The 19,554-nt window shown below is 51.5% G+C and overlaps 1 protein-coding gene across 1 annotated transcript in view; it reads left to right on the top strand.

The window, feature by feature from the left end:
- The first annotated feature begins 243 nt into the window (after positions 1-243).
- chst1 (carbohydrate (keratan sulfate Gal-6) sulfotransferase 1) overlaps positions 244-19,554 on the top strand; it is a 219,075-nt gene continuing 199,764 nt past the window's right edge. Inside the window, exon 1 of the mRNA XM_068046927.1 lies at positions 244-328. The gene's annotated coding sequence lies outside the window, so the exon portion shown is untranslated. The remainder of the gene's footprint in view (positions 329-19,554) is intronic.

The raw sequence follows: 19,554 nt of genomic DNA, 5'->3' as shown, positions 1-19,554 counted from the left end.
TTCTATGTATCAGTGTGTATATAACTGTCTATGTCTGAGTGTGTGTGTGTAACTGTGAGTGTGAGAGGCGGTTGGTTGAAGCTGTCCACATTATTAATCCCCCCAATCTCTCTCTCTCTCTCAGACAGCGTGTAGGGCGCGGGCTCCGACACATCCCTCTCAGCATCACTGTCACATTGATTCCGTTTGCGTCTCCCACACTCGTCAGGTCACTCGGCACCGAGAGAGGATCGGTCAGAGGGGCTGCAAACATTTCCAAGGGGAGAGATGCAGGAGGAGAGAGGCTCTTGTTGCTCGATACGATGGTGTGTGTCCAAGCAGCGGGAAGGTGAGAGGGGGATTACTGGTGTGTTGTGGATGTTGAGCAGAGGAAAGCTGCTGTCTGTCTGGAAATGAAGCTTTGTTGAGTTACTGGGTGTGTTTGTGATTCTCTGATTGAGGTGCAGGGGCGGCTCTGCACCCACCGCTTCGGGGTGAGGACAGCCCAGGAGCGGCTGCATGTGTCGGGACCATCACACACACCGGACAGAGGCTGCAGTGAGAGCCGGGGAACGGGCTCAGGCTCCGGGAGGAGCGGCTCCCGGTCCCGAGCTGTTAGTTTACAAAATGTAACTTCACCCCGGGAGCTGGCAACAGGGACTGGAAATGTCATCAAATTATCATTAACCCGGACTGACTGCACCGGGACTGACCGCACCGGGACTGACCCGGAGTAACTGCACCGGGATTCCGGGTTCCCGGACTGACTGCACCGGGACTGACCCGGAGTAACTGCACCGGGATTCCGGGTTCCCGGACTGACTGCACCGGGACTGACCCGGAGTAATTGTACCGGGATTCCGGGTTCCCGGACTGACTGCACCGGGACTGACCCGGAGTAATTGCACCGGGATTCCGGGTTCCCGGACTGACTGCACCGGGACTGACCCGGAGTAATTGTACCGGGATTCCGGGTTCCCGGACTGACTCGGAGTAACTGCAGTGGAATCCAGGTTCCCGGAGTGTCTGCACCGGGACTCCGGGTTCATGGAGTGACTACACCGGGATTCCGGGTTCCCGGACTGACTGCACCGGGACTGACCCGGAGTAACTGCACCGGGATTCCGGGTTCCTGGAGTAACTGCACCGGTATTCCAGGTTCCTGGAGTAACTGCACCGGTATTCCAGGTTCCCGGACTGACTACACCGGGACTGACCCGGAGTAACTGCACCGGGATTCCGGGTTCCCGGAGTAACTGCACCGGGATTCCGGGTTCCCGGACTGACTACACCGGGACTGACCCGGAGTAACTGCACCGGTATTCCGGGTTCCCGGACTGACTCGGAGTAACTGCAGTGGAATCCAGGTTCCCGGAGTGTCTGCACCGGGACTCCGGGTTCATGGAGTGACTACACCCGGACTAACTGCACCGGGACTCCGGGTTCCCGGACTGACTACACCGGGACTGACCCGGACTAACTGCACCGGGACTCCGGGTTCCCGGACTGACTACACCGGGACTGACCCGGACTAACTGCACCGGGACTCCGGGTTCCCGGACTGACTACACCGGGACTGACCCGGACTAACTGCACCGGGATGAGCGGGAAGTGAGAAAGTTGCTTTTTTGGTGTCCGGAATATCAGTTCGGGCCGCAGCCCCGCTGAGAGAGAGAGAGTTAGAGTGATAGTGATAAGAGATAGATAGATAGATAAATAGATAAAGGGAGCAGAAAGATGAATGAGATCCGTGCACAGAGCAGGAATGAGGATCGGGAGATGGTCTAATGCACATTGGACCCTGGGAATGGGAAAAGCTGCCAATCCCGAAATCCTGGTGTTTATAAAAACTCAACATCGATAGAAACTTAATGAATGAAAATGAGGAGCCGCCACCTTCAGCTAACATTGTTAATCGGTCCTGTCGCAGCCAGGGACCTGAAAACGAACTTTAACCGTTTTAATAATATTAAGAGAGGGTTTTAAATAATCTATATTTATATCTCTAGGGTTCCTTCCCCACAGCATGTGTTGAGGTGTCACTCGCAATATTAGGTGCCCTGTTCGCTAGAGGGCGGTTCAAGTCCCCCTGTCACCATCTAAACCTTCCAATAGTGACTGAAAATCTTACTTGGGATATCATTTATTTATTTAACAATTCCGTCAGGGTTCGAATGCAACGAAATCATTATTTGCATTTATCAAATCAATAGTAGAGGCCAACTCCTAAACTCCTGCAACTCCTTGGCAATCATTTCAAGTTCTCTCTCCGCCCACACAGTTTCCCATGGCCCGGTTTATTTTTTGATCAGATCCGAGCTCTGAAGGAACAGGTGGCTGAGGTGTCAGGAGACTTCATGGTCACTGGCTCCAGCAGCCTGTGTATCGCTGCAGGGATCACAAAACCAAACAGAAATGTTCATTATGAATCCTGAATTATCCATGGTGCTCATTTGCAGAGTTGCTACAAATTATTGAGTTCCTATAATTAAATTGCACTTTCATGTGGAGCAGTAAATATTCTTTGTAGCAAGCAGTCATAATATAATCTGCAGCTTGGAAATGTACAGTTTTAAAATCTGATCCACTGAGGCCTGGTCGAGCCAGAAAGATGCAGTGACTGGGCTCTCAGCTTCCCCACGGACTGCTCCCAGCATCATAACAGGAATATTTCTGTCTGCCCCTGCAGAAGATAGTGGCAACTCTATTTAAATCTCGGTGTTGTAAACGGTTACATTTCTAGCCTGGATTAAAATGATTGTAGAATCAAAGATTAATTGTTGATCATTTACTTTGTGCTCGCTGAAATTGGATAACTTTTGAACAATCCACCTTGCCCTCAGCAATCAATAACATCTTTGTTCCACGGCAGGCAAACAGGAAGAGTCCTCAGGAAAAGATTAAGATAAAAGGAGTTCAGGGTAAACAACTTACATACAACAGCAGGAGGTGAACTGTATGATGTAATCTCTCTTATCATCCCAGTGCCTGAGGAATAGTCCAGTTCCTGTCCCACTGAGTGACAAACTGTCCAGTTCCTTTCCCACTGAGTGACAAACAGTCCAGTTCCTGTCCCACTGAGTGACAAACTGTCCAGTTCCTTTCCCACTGAGTGACAAACAGTCCAGTTCCTGTCCCACTGAGTGACAAACTGTCCAGTTCCTGTCCCACTGAGTGAGAAACAGTCCAGTTCCTTTCCCACTGAGTGACAAACTGTCCAGTTCCTTTCCCACTGAGTGACAAACAGTCCAGTTCCTGTCCCACTGAGTGACAAACTGTCCAGTTCCTGTCCCACTGAGTGAGAAACAGTCCAGTTCCTTTCCCACTGAGTGACAAACAGTCCAGTTCCTGTCCCACTGAGTGACAAACTGTCCCGTTCCTTTCCCACTGAGTGACAAACTGTCCAGTTCCTTTCCCACTGAGTGACAAACAGTCCAGTTCCTTTCCCACTGAGTGAGAAACTGTCCAGTTCCTGTCCCACTGAGTGACAAACAGTCCAGTTCCTTTCCCACTGAGTGACAAACAGTCCAGTTCCTTTCCCACTGAGTGACAAACAGTCCAGTTCCTTTCCCACTGAGTGACAAACAGTCCAGTTCCTGTCCCACTGAGTGAGAAACTGTCCAGTTCCTTTCCCACTGAGTGACAAACAGTCCAGTTCCTTTCCCACTGAGTGACAAACTGTCCAGTTCCTTTCCCACTGAGTGACAAACAGTCCAGTTCCTGTCCCACTGAGTGACAAACAGTCCAGTTCCTGTCCCACTGAGTGACAAACAGTCCAGTTCCTGTCCCACTGAGTGACAAACAGTCCAGTTCCTTTCCCACTGAGTGACAAACTGTCCAGTTCCTTTCCCACTGAGTGACAAACTGTCCAGTTCCTTTCCCACTGAGTGACAAACAGTCCAGTTCCTTTCCCACTGAGTGAAAAACTGTCCAGTTCCTTTCCCACTGAGTGAGAAACTGTCCAGTTCCTTTCCCACTGAGTGAGAAACTGTCCAGTTCCTTTCCCACTGAGTGAGAAACTGTCCAGTTCCTTTCCCACTGAGTGACAAACAGTCCAGTTCCTTTCCCACTGAGTGACAAACAGTCCAGTTCCTTTCCCACTGAGTGACAAACTGTCCAGTTCCTGTCCCACTGAGTGACAAACTGTCCAGTTCCTTTCCCACTGAGTGACAAACTGTCCAGTTCCTTTCCCACTGAGTGACAAACTGTCCAGTTCCTTTCCCACTGAGTGACAAACAGTCCAGTTCCTTTCCCACTGAGTGACAAACAGTCCAGTTCCTGTCCCACTGAGTGAGAAACTGTCCAGTTCCTTTCCCACTGAGGGACAAACAGTCCAGTTCCTTTCCCACTGAGTGACAAACTGTCCAGTTCCTGTCCCACTGAGTGACAAACTGTCCAGTTCCTGTCCCACTGAGTGACAAACTGTCCAGTTCCTGTCCCACTGAGTGACAAACAGTCCAGTTCCTTTCCCACTGAGTGACAAACAGTCCAGTTCCTGTCCCACTGAGTGACAAACAGTCCAGTTCCTTTCCCACTGAGTGACAAACTGTCCAGTTCCTGTCCCACTGAGTGACAAACTGTCCAGTTCCTTTCCCACTGAGTGACAAACTGTCCAGTTCCTTTCCCACTGAGTGACAAACTGTCCAGTTCCTTTCCCACTGAGTGACAAACTGTCCAGTTCCTTTCCCACTGAGTGACAAACTGTCCAGTTCCTTTCCCACTGAGTGACAAACAGTCCAGTTCCTGTCCCACTGAGTGACAAACAGTCCAGTTCCTTTCCCACTGAGTGACAAACTGTCCAGTTCCTTTCCCAATGAGTGACAAACTGTCCAGTTCCTGTCCCACTGAGTGACAAACTGTCCAGTTCCTGTCCCACTGAGTGACAAACAGTCCAGTTCCTGTCCCACTGAGTGACAAACAGTCCAGTTCCTTTCCCACTGAGTGACAAACTGTCCAGTTCCTTTCCCACTGAGTGACAAACTGTCCAGTTCCTTTCCCACTGAGTGACAAACAGTCCAGTTCCTTTCCCACTGAGTGACAAACAGTCCAGTTCCTGTCCCACTGAGTGACAAACAGTCCAGTTCCTGTCCCACTGAGTGAGAAACAGTCCAGTTCCTTTCCCACTGAGTGACAAACAGTCCAGTTCCTGTCCCACTGAGTGAGAAACTGTCCAGTTCCTTTCCCACTGAGTGACAAACAGTCCAGTTCCTGTCCCACTGAGTGAGAAACTGTCCAGTTCCTTTCCCACTGAGTGACAAACAGTCCAGTTCCTGTCCCACTGAGTGACAAACAGTCCAGTTCCTGTCCCACTGAGTGACAAACAGTCCAGTTCCTGTCCCACTGAGTGCGAAACTGTCCAGTTCCTTTCCCACTGAGTGACAAACAGTCCAGTTCCTGTCCCACTGAGTGACAAACAGTCCAGTTCCTGTCCCACTGAGTGACAAACAGTCCAGTTCCTTTCCCACTGAGTGACAAACAGTCCAGTTCCTGTCCCACTGAGTGAGAAACAGTCCAGTTCCTTTCCCACTGAGTGACAAACAGTCCAGTTCCTGTCCCACTGAGTGACAAACAGTCCAGTTCCTTTCCCACTGAGTGACAAACAGTCCAGTTCCTTTCCCACTGAGTGACAAACAGTCCAGTTCCTTTCCCACTGAGTGACAAACTGTCCAGTTCCTTTCCCACTGAGTGACAAACAGTCCAGTTCCTTTCCCACTGAGTGACAAACAGTCCAGTTCCTTTCCCACTGAGTGACAAACAGTCCAGTTCCTTTCCCACTGAGTGACAAACAGTCCAGTTCCTTTCCCACTGAGTGAGAAACAGTCCAGTTCCTTTCCCACTGAGTGAGAAACAGTCCAGTTCCTTTCCCACTGAGTGACAAACAGTCCAGTTCCTTTCCCACTGAGTGACAAACAGTCCAGTTCCTTTCCCACTGAGTGACAAACAGTCCAGTTCCTTTCCCACTGAGTGACAAACAGTCCAGTTCCTGTCCCACTGAGTGACAAACTGTCCAGTTCCTTTCCCACTGAGTGACAAACAGTCCAGTTCCTGTCCCACTGAGTGACAAACAGTCCAGTTCCTGTCCCACTGAGTGACAAACTGTCCAGTTCCTTTCCCACTGAGTGACAAACTGTCCAGTTCCTGTCCCACTGAGTGACAAACTGTCCAGTTCCTTTCCCACTGAGTGACAAACTGTCCAGTTCCTGTCCCACTGAGTGACAAACAGTCCAGTTCCTGTCCCACTGAGTGACAAACAGTCCAGTTCCTTTCCCACTGAGTGACAAACAGTCCAGTTCCTTTCCCACTGAGTGACAAACAGTCCAGTTCCTGTCCCACTGAGTGACAAACTGTCCAGTTCCTTTCCCACTGAGTGACAAACTGTCCAGTTCCTTTCCCACTGAGTGACAAACTGTCCAGTTCCTTTCCCACTGAGTGACAAACTGTCCAGTTCCTTTCCCACTGAGTGACAAACTGTCCAGTTCCTTTCCCACTGAGTGACAAACTGTCCAGTTCCTTTCCCACTGAGTGACAAACTGTCCAGTTCCTTTCCCACTGAGTGACAAACAGTCCAGTTCCTGTCCCACTGAGTGAGAAACTGTCCAGTTCCTTTCCCACTGAGTGACAAACAGTCCAGTTCCTGTCCCACTGAGTGACAAACTGTCCAGTTCCTGTCCCACTGAGTGACAAACTGTCCAGTCCCTGTCCCACTGAGTGACAAACAGTCCAGTTCCTTTCCCACTGAGTGACAAACTGTCCAGTTCCTTTCCCACTGAGTGACAAACTGTCCAGTTCCTTTCCCACTGAGTGACAAACTGTCCAGTTCCTTTCCCACTGAGTGACAAACAGTCCAGTTCCTTTCCCACTGAGTGACAAACAGTCCAGTTCCTTTCCCACTGAGTGACAAACAGTCCAGTTCCTGTCCCACTGAGTGAGAAACTGTCCAGTTCCTTTCCCACTGAGTGACAAACAGTCCAGTTCCTTTCCCACTGAGTGACAAACTGTCCAGTTCCTTTCCCACTGAGTGACAAACTGTCCAGTTCCTTTCCCACTGAGTGACAAACTGTCCAGTTCCTGTCCCACTGAGTGACAAACAGTCCAGTTCCTGTCCCACTGAGTGACAAACAGTCCAGTTCCTGTCCCACTGAGTGACAAACAGTCCAGTTCCTGTCCCACTGAGTGACAAACTGTCCAGTTCCTTTCCCACTGAGTGACAAACAGTCCAGTTCCTTTCCCACTGAGTGACAAACAGTCCAGTTCCTGTCCCACTGAGTGAGAAACTGTCCAGTTCCTTTCCCACTGAGTGACAAACAGTCCAGTTCCTTTCCCACTGAGTGACAAACAGTCCAGTTCCTTTCCCACTGAGTGACAAACTGTCCAGTTCCTGTCCCACTGAGTGACAAACTGTCCAGTTCCTTTCCCACTGAGTGACAAACAGTCCAGTTCCTTTCCCACTGAGTGACAAACTGTCCAGTTCCTTTCCCACTGAGTGACAAACTGTCCAGTTCCTGTCCCACTGAGTGACAAACTGTCCAGTTCCTGTCCCACTGAGTGACAAACAGTCCAGTTCCTGTCCCACTGAGTGACAAACAGTCCAGTTCCTGTCCCACTGAGTGACAAACAGTCCAGTTCCTTTCCCACTGAGTGACAAACAGTCCAGTTCCTTTCCCTGAGTGACAAACAGTCCAGTTCCTGTCCCACTGAGTGACAAACAGTCCAGTTCCTGTCCCACTGAGTGACAAACAGTCCAGTTCCTTTCCCACTGAGTGACAAACAGTCCAGTTCCTGTCCCACTGAGTGACAAACTGTCCAGTTCCTGTCCCACTGAGTGACAAACAGTCCAGTTCCTGTCCCACTGAGTGACAAACAGTCCAGTTCCTTTCCCACTGAGTGACAAACAGTCCAGTTCCTTTCCCACTGAGTGACAAACAGTCCAGTTCCTTTCCCACTGAGTGACAAACTGTCCAGTTCCTGTCCCACTGAGTGACAAACTGTCCAGTTCCTTTCCCACTGAGTGACAAACAGTCCAGTTCCTTTCCCACTGAGTGACAAACAGTCCAGTTCCTTTCCCACTGAGTGACAAACAGTCCAGTTCCTGTCCCACTGAGTGAGAAACTGTCCAGTTCCTTTCCCACTGAGTGACAAACAGTCCAGTTCCTTTCCCACTGAGTGACAAACTGTCCAGTTCCTGTCCCACTGAGTGACAAACTGTCCCGTTCCTTTCCCACTGAGTGACAAACTGTCCAGTTCCTTTCCCACTGAGTGACAAACTGTCCAGTTCCTTTCCCACTGAGTGACAAACAGTCCAGTTCCTTTCCCACTGAGTGACAAACAGTCCAGTTCCTTTCCCACTGAGTGACAAACTGTCCAGTTCCTGTCCCACTGAGTGACAAACTGTCCAGTTCCTTTCCCACTGAGTGACAAACAGTCCAGTTCCTTTCCCACTGAGTGACAAACAGTCCAGTTCCTTTCCCACTGAGTGACAAACTGTCCAGTTCCTGTCCCACTGAGTGACAAACAGTCCAGTTCCTGTCCCACTGAGTGACAAACTGTCCAGTTCCTTTCCCACTGAGTGACAAACAGTCCAGTTCCTTTCCCACTGAGTGACAAACAGTCCAGTTCCTTTCCCACTGAGTGACAAACTGTCCAGTTCCTGTCCCACTGAGTGACAAACAGTCCAGTTCCTGTCCCACTGAGTGACAAACAGTCCAGTTCCTTTCCCACTGAGTGACAAACAGTCCAGTTCCTTTCCCACTGAGTGACAAACAGTCCAGTTCCTGTCCCACTGAGTGACAAACTGTCCAGTTCCTTTCCCACTGAGTGACAAACTGTCCAGTTCCTTTCCCACTGAGTGACAAACTGTCCAGTTCCTGTCCCACTGAGTGACAAACAGTCCAGTTCCTGTCCCACTGAGTGACAAACAGTCCATTTCCTGTCCCACTGAGTGACAAACAGTCCATTTCCTGTCCCACTGAGTGACAAACAGTTCATTTCCTGTCACACTGAGTGACAAACAGTCCAGTTCCTTTCCCACTGAGTGACAAACTGTCCAGTTCCTTTCCCACTGAGTGACAAACTGTCCAGTTCCTGTCCCACTGAGTGACAAACTGTCCAGTTCCTTTCCCACTGAGTGACAAACTGTCCAGTTCCTTTCCCACTGAGTGACAAACTGTCCAGTTCCTTTCCCACTGAGTGACAAACAGTCCAGTTCCTTTCCCACTGAGTGACAAACTGTCCAGTTCCTTTCCCACTGAGTGACAAACTGTCCAGTTCCTTTCCCACTGAGTGACAAACTGTCCAGTTCCTTTCCCACTGAGTGACAAACTGTCCAGTTCGTTTCCCACTGAGTGACAAACAGTCCAGTTCCTTTCCCACTGAGTGACAAACTGTCCAGTTCCTTTCCCACTGAGTGACAAACTGTCCAGTTCCTTTCCCACTGAGTGACAAACTGTCCAGTTCCTTTCCCACTGAGTGACAAACTGTCCAGTTCCTTTCCCACTGAGTGACAAACTGTCCAGTTCCTTTCCCACTGAGTGACAAACAGTCCAGTTCCTTTCCCACTGAGTGACAAACAGTCCAGTTCCTTTCCCACTGAGTGACAAACTGTCCAGTTCCTTTCCCACTGAGTGACAAACTGTCCAGTTCCTTTCCCACTGAGTGACAAACTGTCCAGTTCCTTTCCCACTGAGTGACAAACTGTCCAGTTCCTTTCCCACTGAGTGACAAACTGTCCAGTTCCTTTCCCACTGAGTGACAAACTGTCCAGTTCCTTTCCCACTGAGTGACAAACTGTCCAGTTCCTTTCCCACTGAGTGACAAACTGTCCAGTTCCTTTCCCACTGAGTGACAAACTGTCCAGTTCCTTTCCCACTGAGTGACAAACTGTCCAGTTCCTTTCCCACTGAGTGACAAACTGTCCCGTTCCTTTCCCACTGAGTGACAAACTGTCCCGTTCCTTTCCCACTGAGTGACAAACTGTCCAGTTCCTTTCCCACTGAGTGACAAACTGTCCAGTTCCTTTCCCACTGAGTGACAAACTGTCCAGTTCCTTTCCCACTGAGTGACAAACTGTCCAGTTCCTGACCCACTGAGTGACAAACTGTCCAGTTCCTTTCCCACTGAGTGACAAACTGTCCAGTTCCTTTCCCACTGAGTGACAAACTGTCCAGTTCCTTTCCCACTGAGTGACAAACTGTCCAGTTCCTTTCCCACTGAGTGACAAACTGTCCAGTTCCTTTCCCACTGAGTGACAAACTGTCCAGTTCCTTTCCCACTGAGTGACAAACTGTCCAGTTCCTTTCCCACTGAGTGACAAACTGTCCAGTTCCTGACCCACTGAGTGACAAACTGTCCAGTTCCTGACCCACTGAGTGACAAACTGTCCAGTTCCTTTCCCACTGAGTGACAAACTGTCCAGTTCCTTTCCCACTGAGTGACAAACTGTCCAGTTCCTTTCCCACTGAGTGACAAACTGTCCAGTACCTTTCCCACTGAGTGACAAACTGTCCAGATCCTTTCCCACTGAGTGACAAACAGTCCAGTTCCTGTCCCACTGAGTGACAAACTGTCCAGTTCCTGTCCCACTGAGTGACAAACTGTCCAGTTCCTGTCCCACTGAGTGACAAACTGTCCAGTTCCTTTCCCACTGAGTGACAAACTGTCCAGTTCCTTTCCCACTGAGTGACAAACTGTCCAGTTCCTGTCCCACTGAGTGACAAACTGTCCAGTTCCTTTCCCACTGAGTGACAAACTGTCCAGTTCCTTTCCCACTGAGTGACAAACTGTCCAGTTCCTTTCCCACTGAGTGACAAACTGTCCAGTTCCTGTCCCACTGAGTGACAAACTGTCCAGTTCCTGTCCCACTGAGTGACAAACTGTCCAGTTCCTGTCCCACTGAGTGACAAACTGTCCAGTTCCTTTCCCACTGAGTGACAAACTGTCCAGTTCCTTTCCCACTGAGTGACAAACTGTCCAGTTCCTTTCCCACTGAGTGACAAAGTGTCCAGTTCCTGTCCCACTGAGTGACAAACTGTCCAGTTCCTGTCCCACTGAGTGACAAACTGTCCAGTTCCTGTCCCACTGAGTGACAATCTGTCCAGTTCCTGTCCCACTGAGTGACAAACTGTCCAGTTCCTGTCCCACTGAGTGACAAACTGTCCAGTTCCTTTCCCACTGAGTGACAAACTGTCCAGTTCCTTTCCCACTGAGTGACAAACTGTCCAGTTCCTTTCCCACTGAGTGACAAACTGTCCAGTTCCTTTCCCACTGAGTGACAAACTGTCCAGTTCCTGTCCCACTGAGTGACAAACTGTCCAGTTCCTGTCCCACTGAGTGACAAACTGTCCAGTTCCTGTCCCACTGAGTGACAAACTGTCCAGTTCCTGTCCCACTGAGTGACAAACTGTCCAGTTCCTGTCCCACTGAGTGACAAACTGTCCAGTTCCTGTCCCACTGAGTGACAAACAGTCCAGTTCCTGTCCCACTGAGTGACAAACAGTCCAGTTCCTGTCCCACTGAGTGACAAACTGTCCAGTTCCTGTCCCACTGAGTGACAAACTGTCCAGTTCCTTTCCCACTGAGTGACAAACTGTCCAGTTCCTGTCCCACTGAGTGACAAACTGTCCAGTTCCTTTCCCACTGAGTGACAAACTGTCCAGTTCCTTTCCCACTGAGTGACAAACAGTCCAGTTCCTGTCCCACTGAGTGACAAACTGTCCAGTTCCTGTCCCACTGAGTGACAAACTGTCCAGTTCCTGTCCCACTGAGTGACAAACTGTCCAGTTCCTGTCCCACTGAGTGACAAACTGTCCAGTTCCTGTCCCACTGAGTGACAAACTGTCCAGTTCCTTTCCCACTGAGTGACAAACTGTCCAGTTCCTTTCCCACTGAGTGACAAACTGTCCAGTTCCTTTCCCACTGAGTGACAAACTGTCCAGATCCTTTCCCACTGAGTGACAAACTGTCCAGATCCTTTCCCACTGAGTGACAAACTGTCCAGATCCTTTCCCACTGAGTGACAAACTGTCCAGTTCCTTTCCCACTGAGTGACAAACAGTCCAGTTCCTGTCCCACTGAGTGACAAACTGTCCAGTTCCTGTCCCACTGTGTGACAAACTGTCCAGTTCCTGTCCCACTGAGTGACAAACAGTCCAGTTCCTTTCCCACTGAGTGACAAACAGTCCAGTTCCTTTCCCACTGAGTGACAAACAGTCCAGTTCCTTTCCCACTGAGTGACAAACAGTCCAGTTCCTTTCCCACTGAGTGACAAACTGTCCAGTTCCTTTCCCACTGAGTGACAAACTGTCCAGTTCCTTTCCCACTGAGTGACAAACTGTCCAGTTCCTTTCCCACTGAGTGACAAACTGTCCAGTTCCTTTCCCACTGAGTGACAAACTGTCCAGTTCCTTTCCCACTGAGTGACAAACTGTCCAGTTCCTTTCCCACTGAGTGACAAACTGTCCAGTTCCTTTCCCACTGAGTGACAAACTGTCCAGTTCCTTTCCCACTGAGTGACAAACTGTCCAGTTCCTTTCCCACTGAGTGACAAACTGTCCAGTTCCTTTCCCACTGAGTGACAAACTGTCCAGTTCCTTTCCCACTGAGTGACAAACTGTCCCGTTCCTTTCCCACTGAGTGACAAACTGTCCAGTTCCTTTCCCACTGAGTGACAAACTGTCCAGTTCCTTTCCCACTGAGTGACAAACTGTCCAGTTCCTTTCCCACTGAGTGACAAACTGTCCAGTTCCTGACCCACTGAGTGACAAACTGTCCAGTTCCTTTCCCACTGAGTGACAAACTGTCCAGTTCCTTTCCCACTGAGTGACAAACTGTCCAGTTCCTTTCCCACTGAGTGACAAACTGTCCAGTTCCTTTCCCACTGAGTGACAAACTGTCCAGTACCTTTCCCACTGAGTGACAAACTGTCCAGATCCTTTCCCACTGAGTGACAAACAGTCCAGTTCCTGTCCCACTGAGTGACAAACTGTCCAGTTCCTGTCCCACTGAGTGACAAACTGTCCAGTTCCTGTCCCACTGAGTGACAAACTGTCCAGTTCCTTTCCCACTGAGTGACAAACTGTCCAGTTCCTTTCCCACTGAGTGACAAACTGTCCAGTTCCTGTCCCACTGAGTGACAAACTGTCCAGTTCCTGTCCCACTGAGTGACAAACTGTCCAGTTCCTTTCCCACTGAGTGACAAACTGTCCAGATCCTTTCCCACTGAGTGACAAACAGTCCAGTTCCTGTCCCACTGAGTGACAAACTGTCCAGTTCCTGTCCCACTGTGTGACAAACTGTCCAGTTCCTGTCCCACTGAGTGACAAACAGTCCAGTTCCTGTCCCACTGAGTGACAAACTGTCCAGTTCCTGTCCCACTGAGTGACAAACTGTCCAGTTCCATTCCCACTGAGTGACAAACTGTCCAGTTCCATTCCCACTGAGTGACAAACTGTCCAGTTCCTGTCCCACTGAGTGACAAACAGTCCAGTTCCTGTCCCACTGAGTGACAAACAGTCCAGTTCCTTTCCCACTGAGTGACAAACAGTCCAGTTCCTTTCCCACTGAGTGACAAACTGTCCAGTTCCTTTCCCACTGAGTGACAAACTGTCCAGTTCCTTTCCCACTGAGTGACAAACTGTCCAGTTCCTGTCCCACTGAGTGACAAACAGTCCAGTTCCTGTCCCACTGAGTGACAAACTGTCCAGTTCCTGTCCCACTGAGTGACAAACTGTCCAGTTCCTGTCCCACTGAGTGACAAACTGTCCAGTTCCTTTCCCACTGAGTGACAAACAGTCCGGTTCCTGTCCCACTGAGTGACAAACAGTCCGGTTCCTGTCCCACTGAGTGACAAACAGTCCGGTTCCTGTCCCACTGAGTGACAAACTGTCCGGTTCCTGTCCCACTGAGTGACAAACTGTCCGGTTCCTGTCCCACTGAGTGACAAACTGTCCGGTTCCTGTCCCACTGAGTGACAAACTGTCCGGTTCCTGTCCCACTGAGTGACGCACTGTCCAGTTCCTTTCCCACTGAGTGACAAACCGTCCAGTTCCTTTCACACTGAGTGACCAACAGTCCGGTTCCTGTCCCACTGAGTGACCAACTGTCCAGTTCCTTTCCCACTGAGTGACGCACTGTCCAGTTCCTGTCCCACTGAGTGACGCACTGTCCAGTTCCTGTCCCACTGAGTGACGCACTGTCCAGTTCCTTTCCCACTGAGTGACAAACCGTCCAGTTCCTTTCCCACTGAGTGACGCACTGTCCAGTTCCTTTCCCACTGAGTGACAAACTGTCCAGTTCCTTTCACACTGAGTGACCAACAGTCCGGTTCCTGTCCCACTGAGTGACCAACCGTCCAGTTCATTTCCCACTGAGTGACGCACTGTCCAGTTCCTTTCCCACTGAGTGACGCACTGTCCAGTTCCTTTCCCACTGAGTGACAAACCGTCCAGTTCCTTTCACACTGAGTGACCAACAGTCCGGTTCCTGTCCCACTGAGTGACGCACTGTCCAGTTCCTTTCCCACTGAGTGACAAACTGTCCAGTTCCTTTCCCACTGAGTGACAAACTGTCCAGTTCCTGTCCCACTGAGTGACGCACTGTCCAGTTCCTTTCCCACTGAGTGACAAACCGTCCGGTTCCTTTCCCACTGAGTGACAAACCGTCCGGTTCCTTTCCCACTGAGTGACAAACCGTCCGGTTCCTGTCCCACTGAGTGACCAACAGTCCGGTTCCTGTCCCACTGAGTGACCAACTGTCCAGTTCCTTTCCCACTGAGTGACACTCTGTCCAGTTCCTTTCCCACTGAGTGACACACTGTCCAGTTCCTTTCCCACTGAGTGACACACTGTCAAGTTCCTTTCCCACTGAGTGACCAACTGTCCAGTTCCTGTCCCACTGAGTGACCAACTGTCCAGTTCCTGTCCCACTGAGTGACCAACTGTCCAGTTCCTCTCCCACTGAGTGACACACTGTCAAGTTCCTCTCCCACTGAGTGACACACTGTCAAGTTCCTCTCCCACTGAGTGACAAACAGTCCAGTTCCTGTCCCACTGAGTGACAAACAGTCCAGTTCCTGTCCCACTGAGTGACAAACAGTCCAGTTCCTGTCCCGCTGAGTGACAAACTGTCCAGTTCCTGTCCCGCTGAGTGACAAACTGTCCAGTTCCTGTCCCACTGAGTGACAAACAGTCCAGTTCCTGTCCCACTGAGTGACAAACTGTCCAGTTCCTGACCCACTGAGTGACAAACTGTCCAGTTCCTGTCCCACTGAGTGACAAACTGTCCAGTTCCTGTCCCACTGAGTGACAAACTGTCCAGTTCCTTTCCCACTGAGTGACAAACTGTCCAGTTCCTGTCCCACTGAGTGACAAACTGTCCAGTTCCTTTCCCACTGAGTGACAAACAGTCCAGTTCCTGTCCCACTGAGTGACAAACTGTCCAGTTCCTGTCCCACTGAGTGACAAACTGTCCAGTTCCTTTCCCACTGAGTGACAAACTGTCCAGTTCCTGTCCCACTGAGTGACAAACTGTCCAGTTCCTGTCCCACTGAGTGACAAACTGTCCAGTTCCTGTCCCACTGAGTGACAGACTGTCCAGTTCCTGTCCCACTGAGTGACAGACTGTCCAGTTCTTGTCCCACTGAGTGACCGACTGTCCAGTTCCATTCCCACTGAGTGACCGACTGTCCAGTTCCTGTCCCACTGAGTGACCGACTGTCCAGTTCCTGTCCCACTGAGTGACAGACTGTCCAGTTCCTGTCCCACTGAGTGACAGACTCTCCAGTTCCTTACCCACTGAGTGACAGACTGTCCAGTTCCTTACCCACTGAGTGACAAACTGTCCAGTTCCTGTCCCACTGAGTGACCAACAGTCCAGTTCCTGTCCCACTGAGTGACGCACTGTCCAGTTCCTGTCCCACTGAGTGACGCACTGTCCAGTTCCTGTCCCACTGAGTGACGCACTGTCCAGTTCCTGTCCCACAGAGTGACGCACTGTCCAGTTCCTTTCCCACTGAGTGACCGACTGTCCAGTTCCTGTCCCACTGAGTGACAGACTGTCCAGTTCCTTACCCACTGAGTGACAAACTGTCCAGTTCCTTACCCACTGAGTGACAAACTGTCCAGTTCCTGTCCCACTGAGTGACCAACAGTCCAGTTCCTGTCCCACTGAGTGACGCACTGTCCAGTTCCTGTCCCACTGAGTGACGCACTGTCCAGTTCCTGTCCCACTGAGTGACGCACTGTCCAGTTCCTGTCCCACTGAGTGACGCACTGTCCGGTTCCTGTCCCACTGAGTGACGCACTGTCCGGTTCCTGTCTCACTGAGTGACGCACTGTCCGGTTCCTGACCCTCTGAGTGACGCACTGTCCAGTTCCTGTCCCACTGAGTGACGCACTGTCCAGTTCCTGTCCCACTGAGTGACGCACTGTCCAGTTCCTGTCCCACTGAGTGACGCACTGTCCAGTTCCTGTCCCACTGAGTGACGCACTGTCCAGTTCCTGTCCCACTGAGTGACGCACTGTCCAGTTCCTGTCCCACTGAGTGACGCACTGTCCAGTTACTGTCCCAGTGTGTGACGCACTGTCCAGTTACTGTCCCAGTGTGTGACGCACAGTCCCACTTACTGTCCCAGGGTCTGTTTTACAGTCCCAGTTACTGTCCCAGGGTCTGACGTACCGTCCCAGTTACTGTCCCAGGGTCTGACGTCCAGTCCCAGTTACTGTCCCGGGGTGTGACGTACAGTCCCAGTTACTGTCCCGGGGTGTGACGTACAGTCCCAGTTCCTGTCCCGGGGTCTGATGTACAGTCCCAGTTCCTGTCCCGGGGTCTGATGTACAGTCCCAGTTCCTGTCGCAGGGTCTGACGTACCGTCCCAGTTACTGTCCCAGGGTCTGACGTCCAGTCCCAGTTACTGTCCCAGTGTGTGACGTACAGTCCCAGTTACTGTCCCGGGGTGTGACGTACAGTCCCAGTTCCTGTCCCGGGGTCTGATGTACAGTCCCAGTTCCTGTCCCAAGGTCTGATGTACAGTCCCAGTTCCTGTCGCAGGGTCTGATGTACAGTCCCAGTTACTGTCCCGGGGTGTGACGTACAGTCCCAGTTACTGTCCCAGGGTCTGATTTACAGTCCCAGTTGCTGTCCCAGGGTGTGGTGTACAGTCCCAGTTACTGTCCCAGGGTGTGATGTACAGTCCCAGTTACTGTCCCAGGGTGTGACGTACAGTCCCAGTTACTGTCCCAGTGTGTGACGTACCGTCCCAGTTACTGTCCCAGAGTGTGACGTACAGTCCCATTCACTGTCCCAGAGTGTGACGTACATTCCCACTTACTGTCCCAGGGTCTGTTTTACAGTCCCAGTTACTGTCCCAGTGTGTGACGTACAGTCCCAGTTACCGTCCCCGGGTGAGACGTGCAGTCCCAGTTACCGTCCCCGGGTGAGACGTACAGTCCCAGTTACCGTCCCCGGGTGAGACGCACAATCCCAGTTACCGTCCCAGGGTCTGACGTACAGTCCCAGTTACCGTCCCCGGGTGAGACGCACAATCCCAGTTACCGTCCCAGGGTGTGACGTACAGTCCCAGTTACCGTCCCAGAGTGTGACGTACAGTCCCAGTTACCGTCCCCGGGTGTGACGTACAGTCCCAGTTACCGTCCCAAGGTCTGACGTACAGTCCCACTTACTGTCCCAGGGTCTGTTTTACAGTCCCAGTTACTGTCCCAGGGTCTGACGTACCGTCCCAGTTACTGTCCCAGGGTCTGACGTACAGTCCCAGTTCCTGTCCCGGGGTGTGACGTACAGTCCCAGTTCCTGTCCCGGGGTCTGACGTACAGTCCCAGTTCCTGTCCCAGGGTCTGATGTACAGTCCCAGTTCCTGTCGCAGGGTCTGATGTACAGTCCCAGTTACTGTCCCGGGGTGTGACGTACAGTCCCAGTTGCTGTCCCAGGGTCTGATTTGCAGTCCCAGTTGCTGTCCCAGGGTGTGGTGTACAGTCCCAGTTACTGTCCCAGGGTGTGATCTACAGTCCCAGTTACCGTCCCCGGGTGAGACCTACAGTCCCAGTTACCGTCCCGGGGTGTGACGTACCGTCCCAGTTACTGTCCCAGGGTCTGACGTACAGTCCCAGTTACTGTCCCGGGGTGTGACGTACAGTCCCCGTTCCTGTCCCGGGGTCTGATTTACAGTCCCAGTTCCTGTCCCAGGGTCTGATGTACAGTCCCACTTACTGTCCCAGGGTCTGATTTACAGTCCCAGTTGCTGTCCCAGGGTCTGATTTGCAGTCCCAGTTACTGTCCCAGGGTGTGACGTACAGTCCCAGTTACTGTCCCAGGGTGTGACGTACAGTCCCAGTTACTGTCCCAGGGTGTGACGTACAGTCCCAGTTACTGTCCCAGGGTGTGACGTACAGTCCCAGTTACTGTCCCAGTGTGTGACGTACCGTCCCAGTTACTGTCCCAGTGTGTGACGTACCGTCCCAGTTACTGTCCCAGAGTGTGACGTACAGTCCCAGTTACTGTCCCAGAGTGTGACGTACAGTCCCAGTTACTGTCCCAGAGTGTGACGTACAGTCCCAGTTACTGTCCCAGAGTGTGACGTACAGTCCCAGTTACTGTCCCAGAGTGTGACGTACAGTCCCAGTTACTGTCCCAGAGTGTGACGTACAGTCCCAGTTACTGTCCCAGAGTGTGACGTACAGTCCCAGTTACTGTCCCAGAGTGTGACGTACAGTCCCAGTTACTGTCCCAGAGTGTGACGTACAGTCCCAGTTACTGTCCCAGAGTGTGACGTACAGTCCCAGTTACTGTCCCAGAGTGTGACGTACAGTCCCAGTTACTGTCCCAGGGTGTGACGTACAGTCCCAGTTACTGTGCCAGGGTGTGACGTACAGTCCCAGTTACTGTCCCAGGGTGTGACGTACAGTCCCAGTTACTGTCCCAGAGTGTGACGTACAGTCCCAGTTACTGTCCCAGAGTGTGACGTACAGTCCCAGTTACTGTCCCAGCGTGTGACGTACAGTCCCAGTTACTGTCCCAGAGTGTGACGTACAGTCCCAGTTACTGTCCCAGAGTGTGACGTACAGTCCCAGTTACTGTCCCAGAGTGTGACGTACAGTCCCAGTTACTGTCCCAGAGTGTGACGTACAGTCCCAGTTACTGTCCCAGAGTGTGACGTACAGTCCCAGTTACTGTCCCAGAGTGTGACGTACAGTCCCAGTTACTGTCCCAGAGTGTGACGTACAGTCCCAGTTACTGTCCCAGAGTGTGACGTACAGTCCCAGTTACTGTCCCAGAGTGTGACGTACAGTCCCAGTTACTGTCCCAGAGTGTGACGTACAGTCCCAGTTACTGTCCCAGAGTGTGACGTACAGTCCCAGTTACTGTCCCAGAGTGTGACGTACAGTCCCAGTTACTGTCCCAGAGTGTGACGTACAGTCCCAGTTACTGTCCCAGAGTGTGACGTACAGTCCCAGTTACTGTCCCAGAGTGTGACGTACAGTCCCAGTTACTGTCCCAGTGTGTGACGTACAGTCCCAGTTACTGTCCCAGTGTGTGACGTACAGTCCCAGTTACTGTCCCAGTGTGTGA

The sequence above is a fragment of the Heterodontus francisci genome, chromosome 14 (genome assembly GCF_036365525.1).
Source record: "Heterodontus francisci isolate sHetFra1 chromosome 14, sHetFra1.hap1, whole genome shotgun sequence".
NCBI lineage: Eukaryota > Metazoa > Chordata > Chondrichthyes > Heterodontiformes > Heterodontidae > Heterodontus > Heterodontus francisci.
This window is presented reverse-complemented; position numbering and strand designations above follow the sequence as displayed.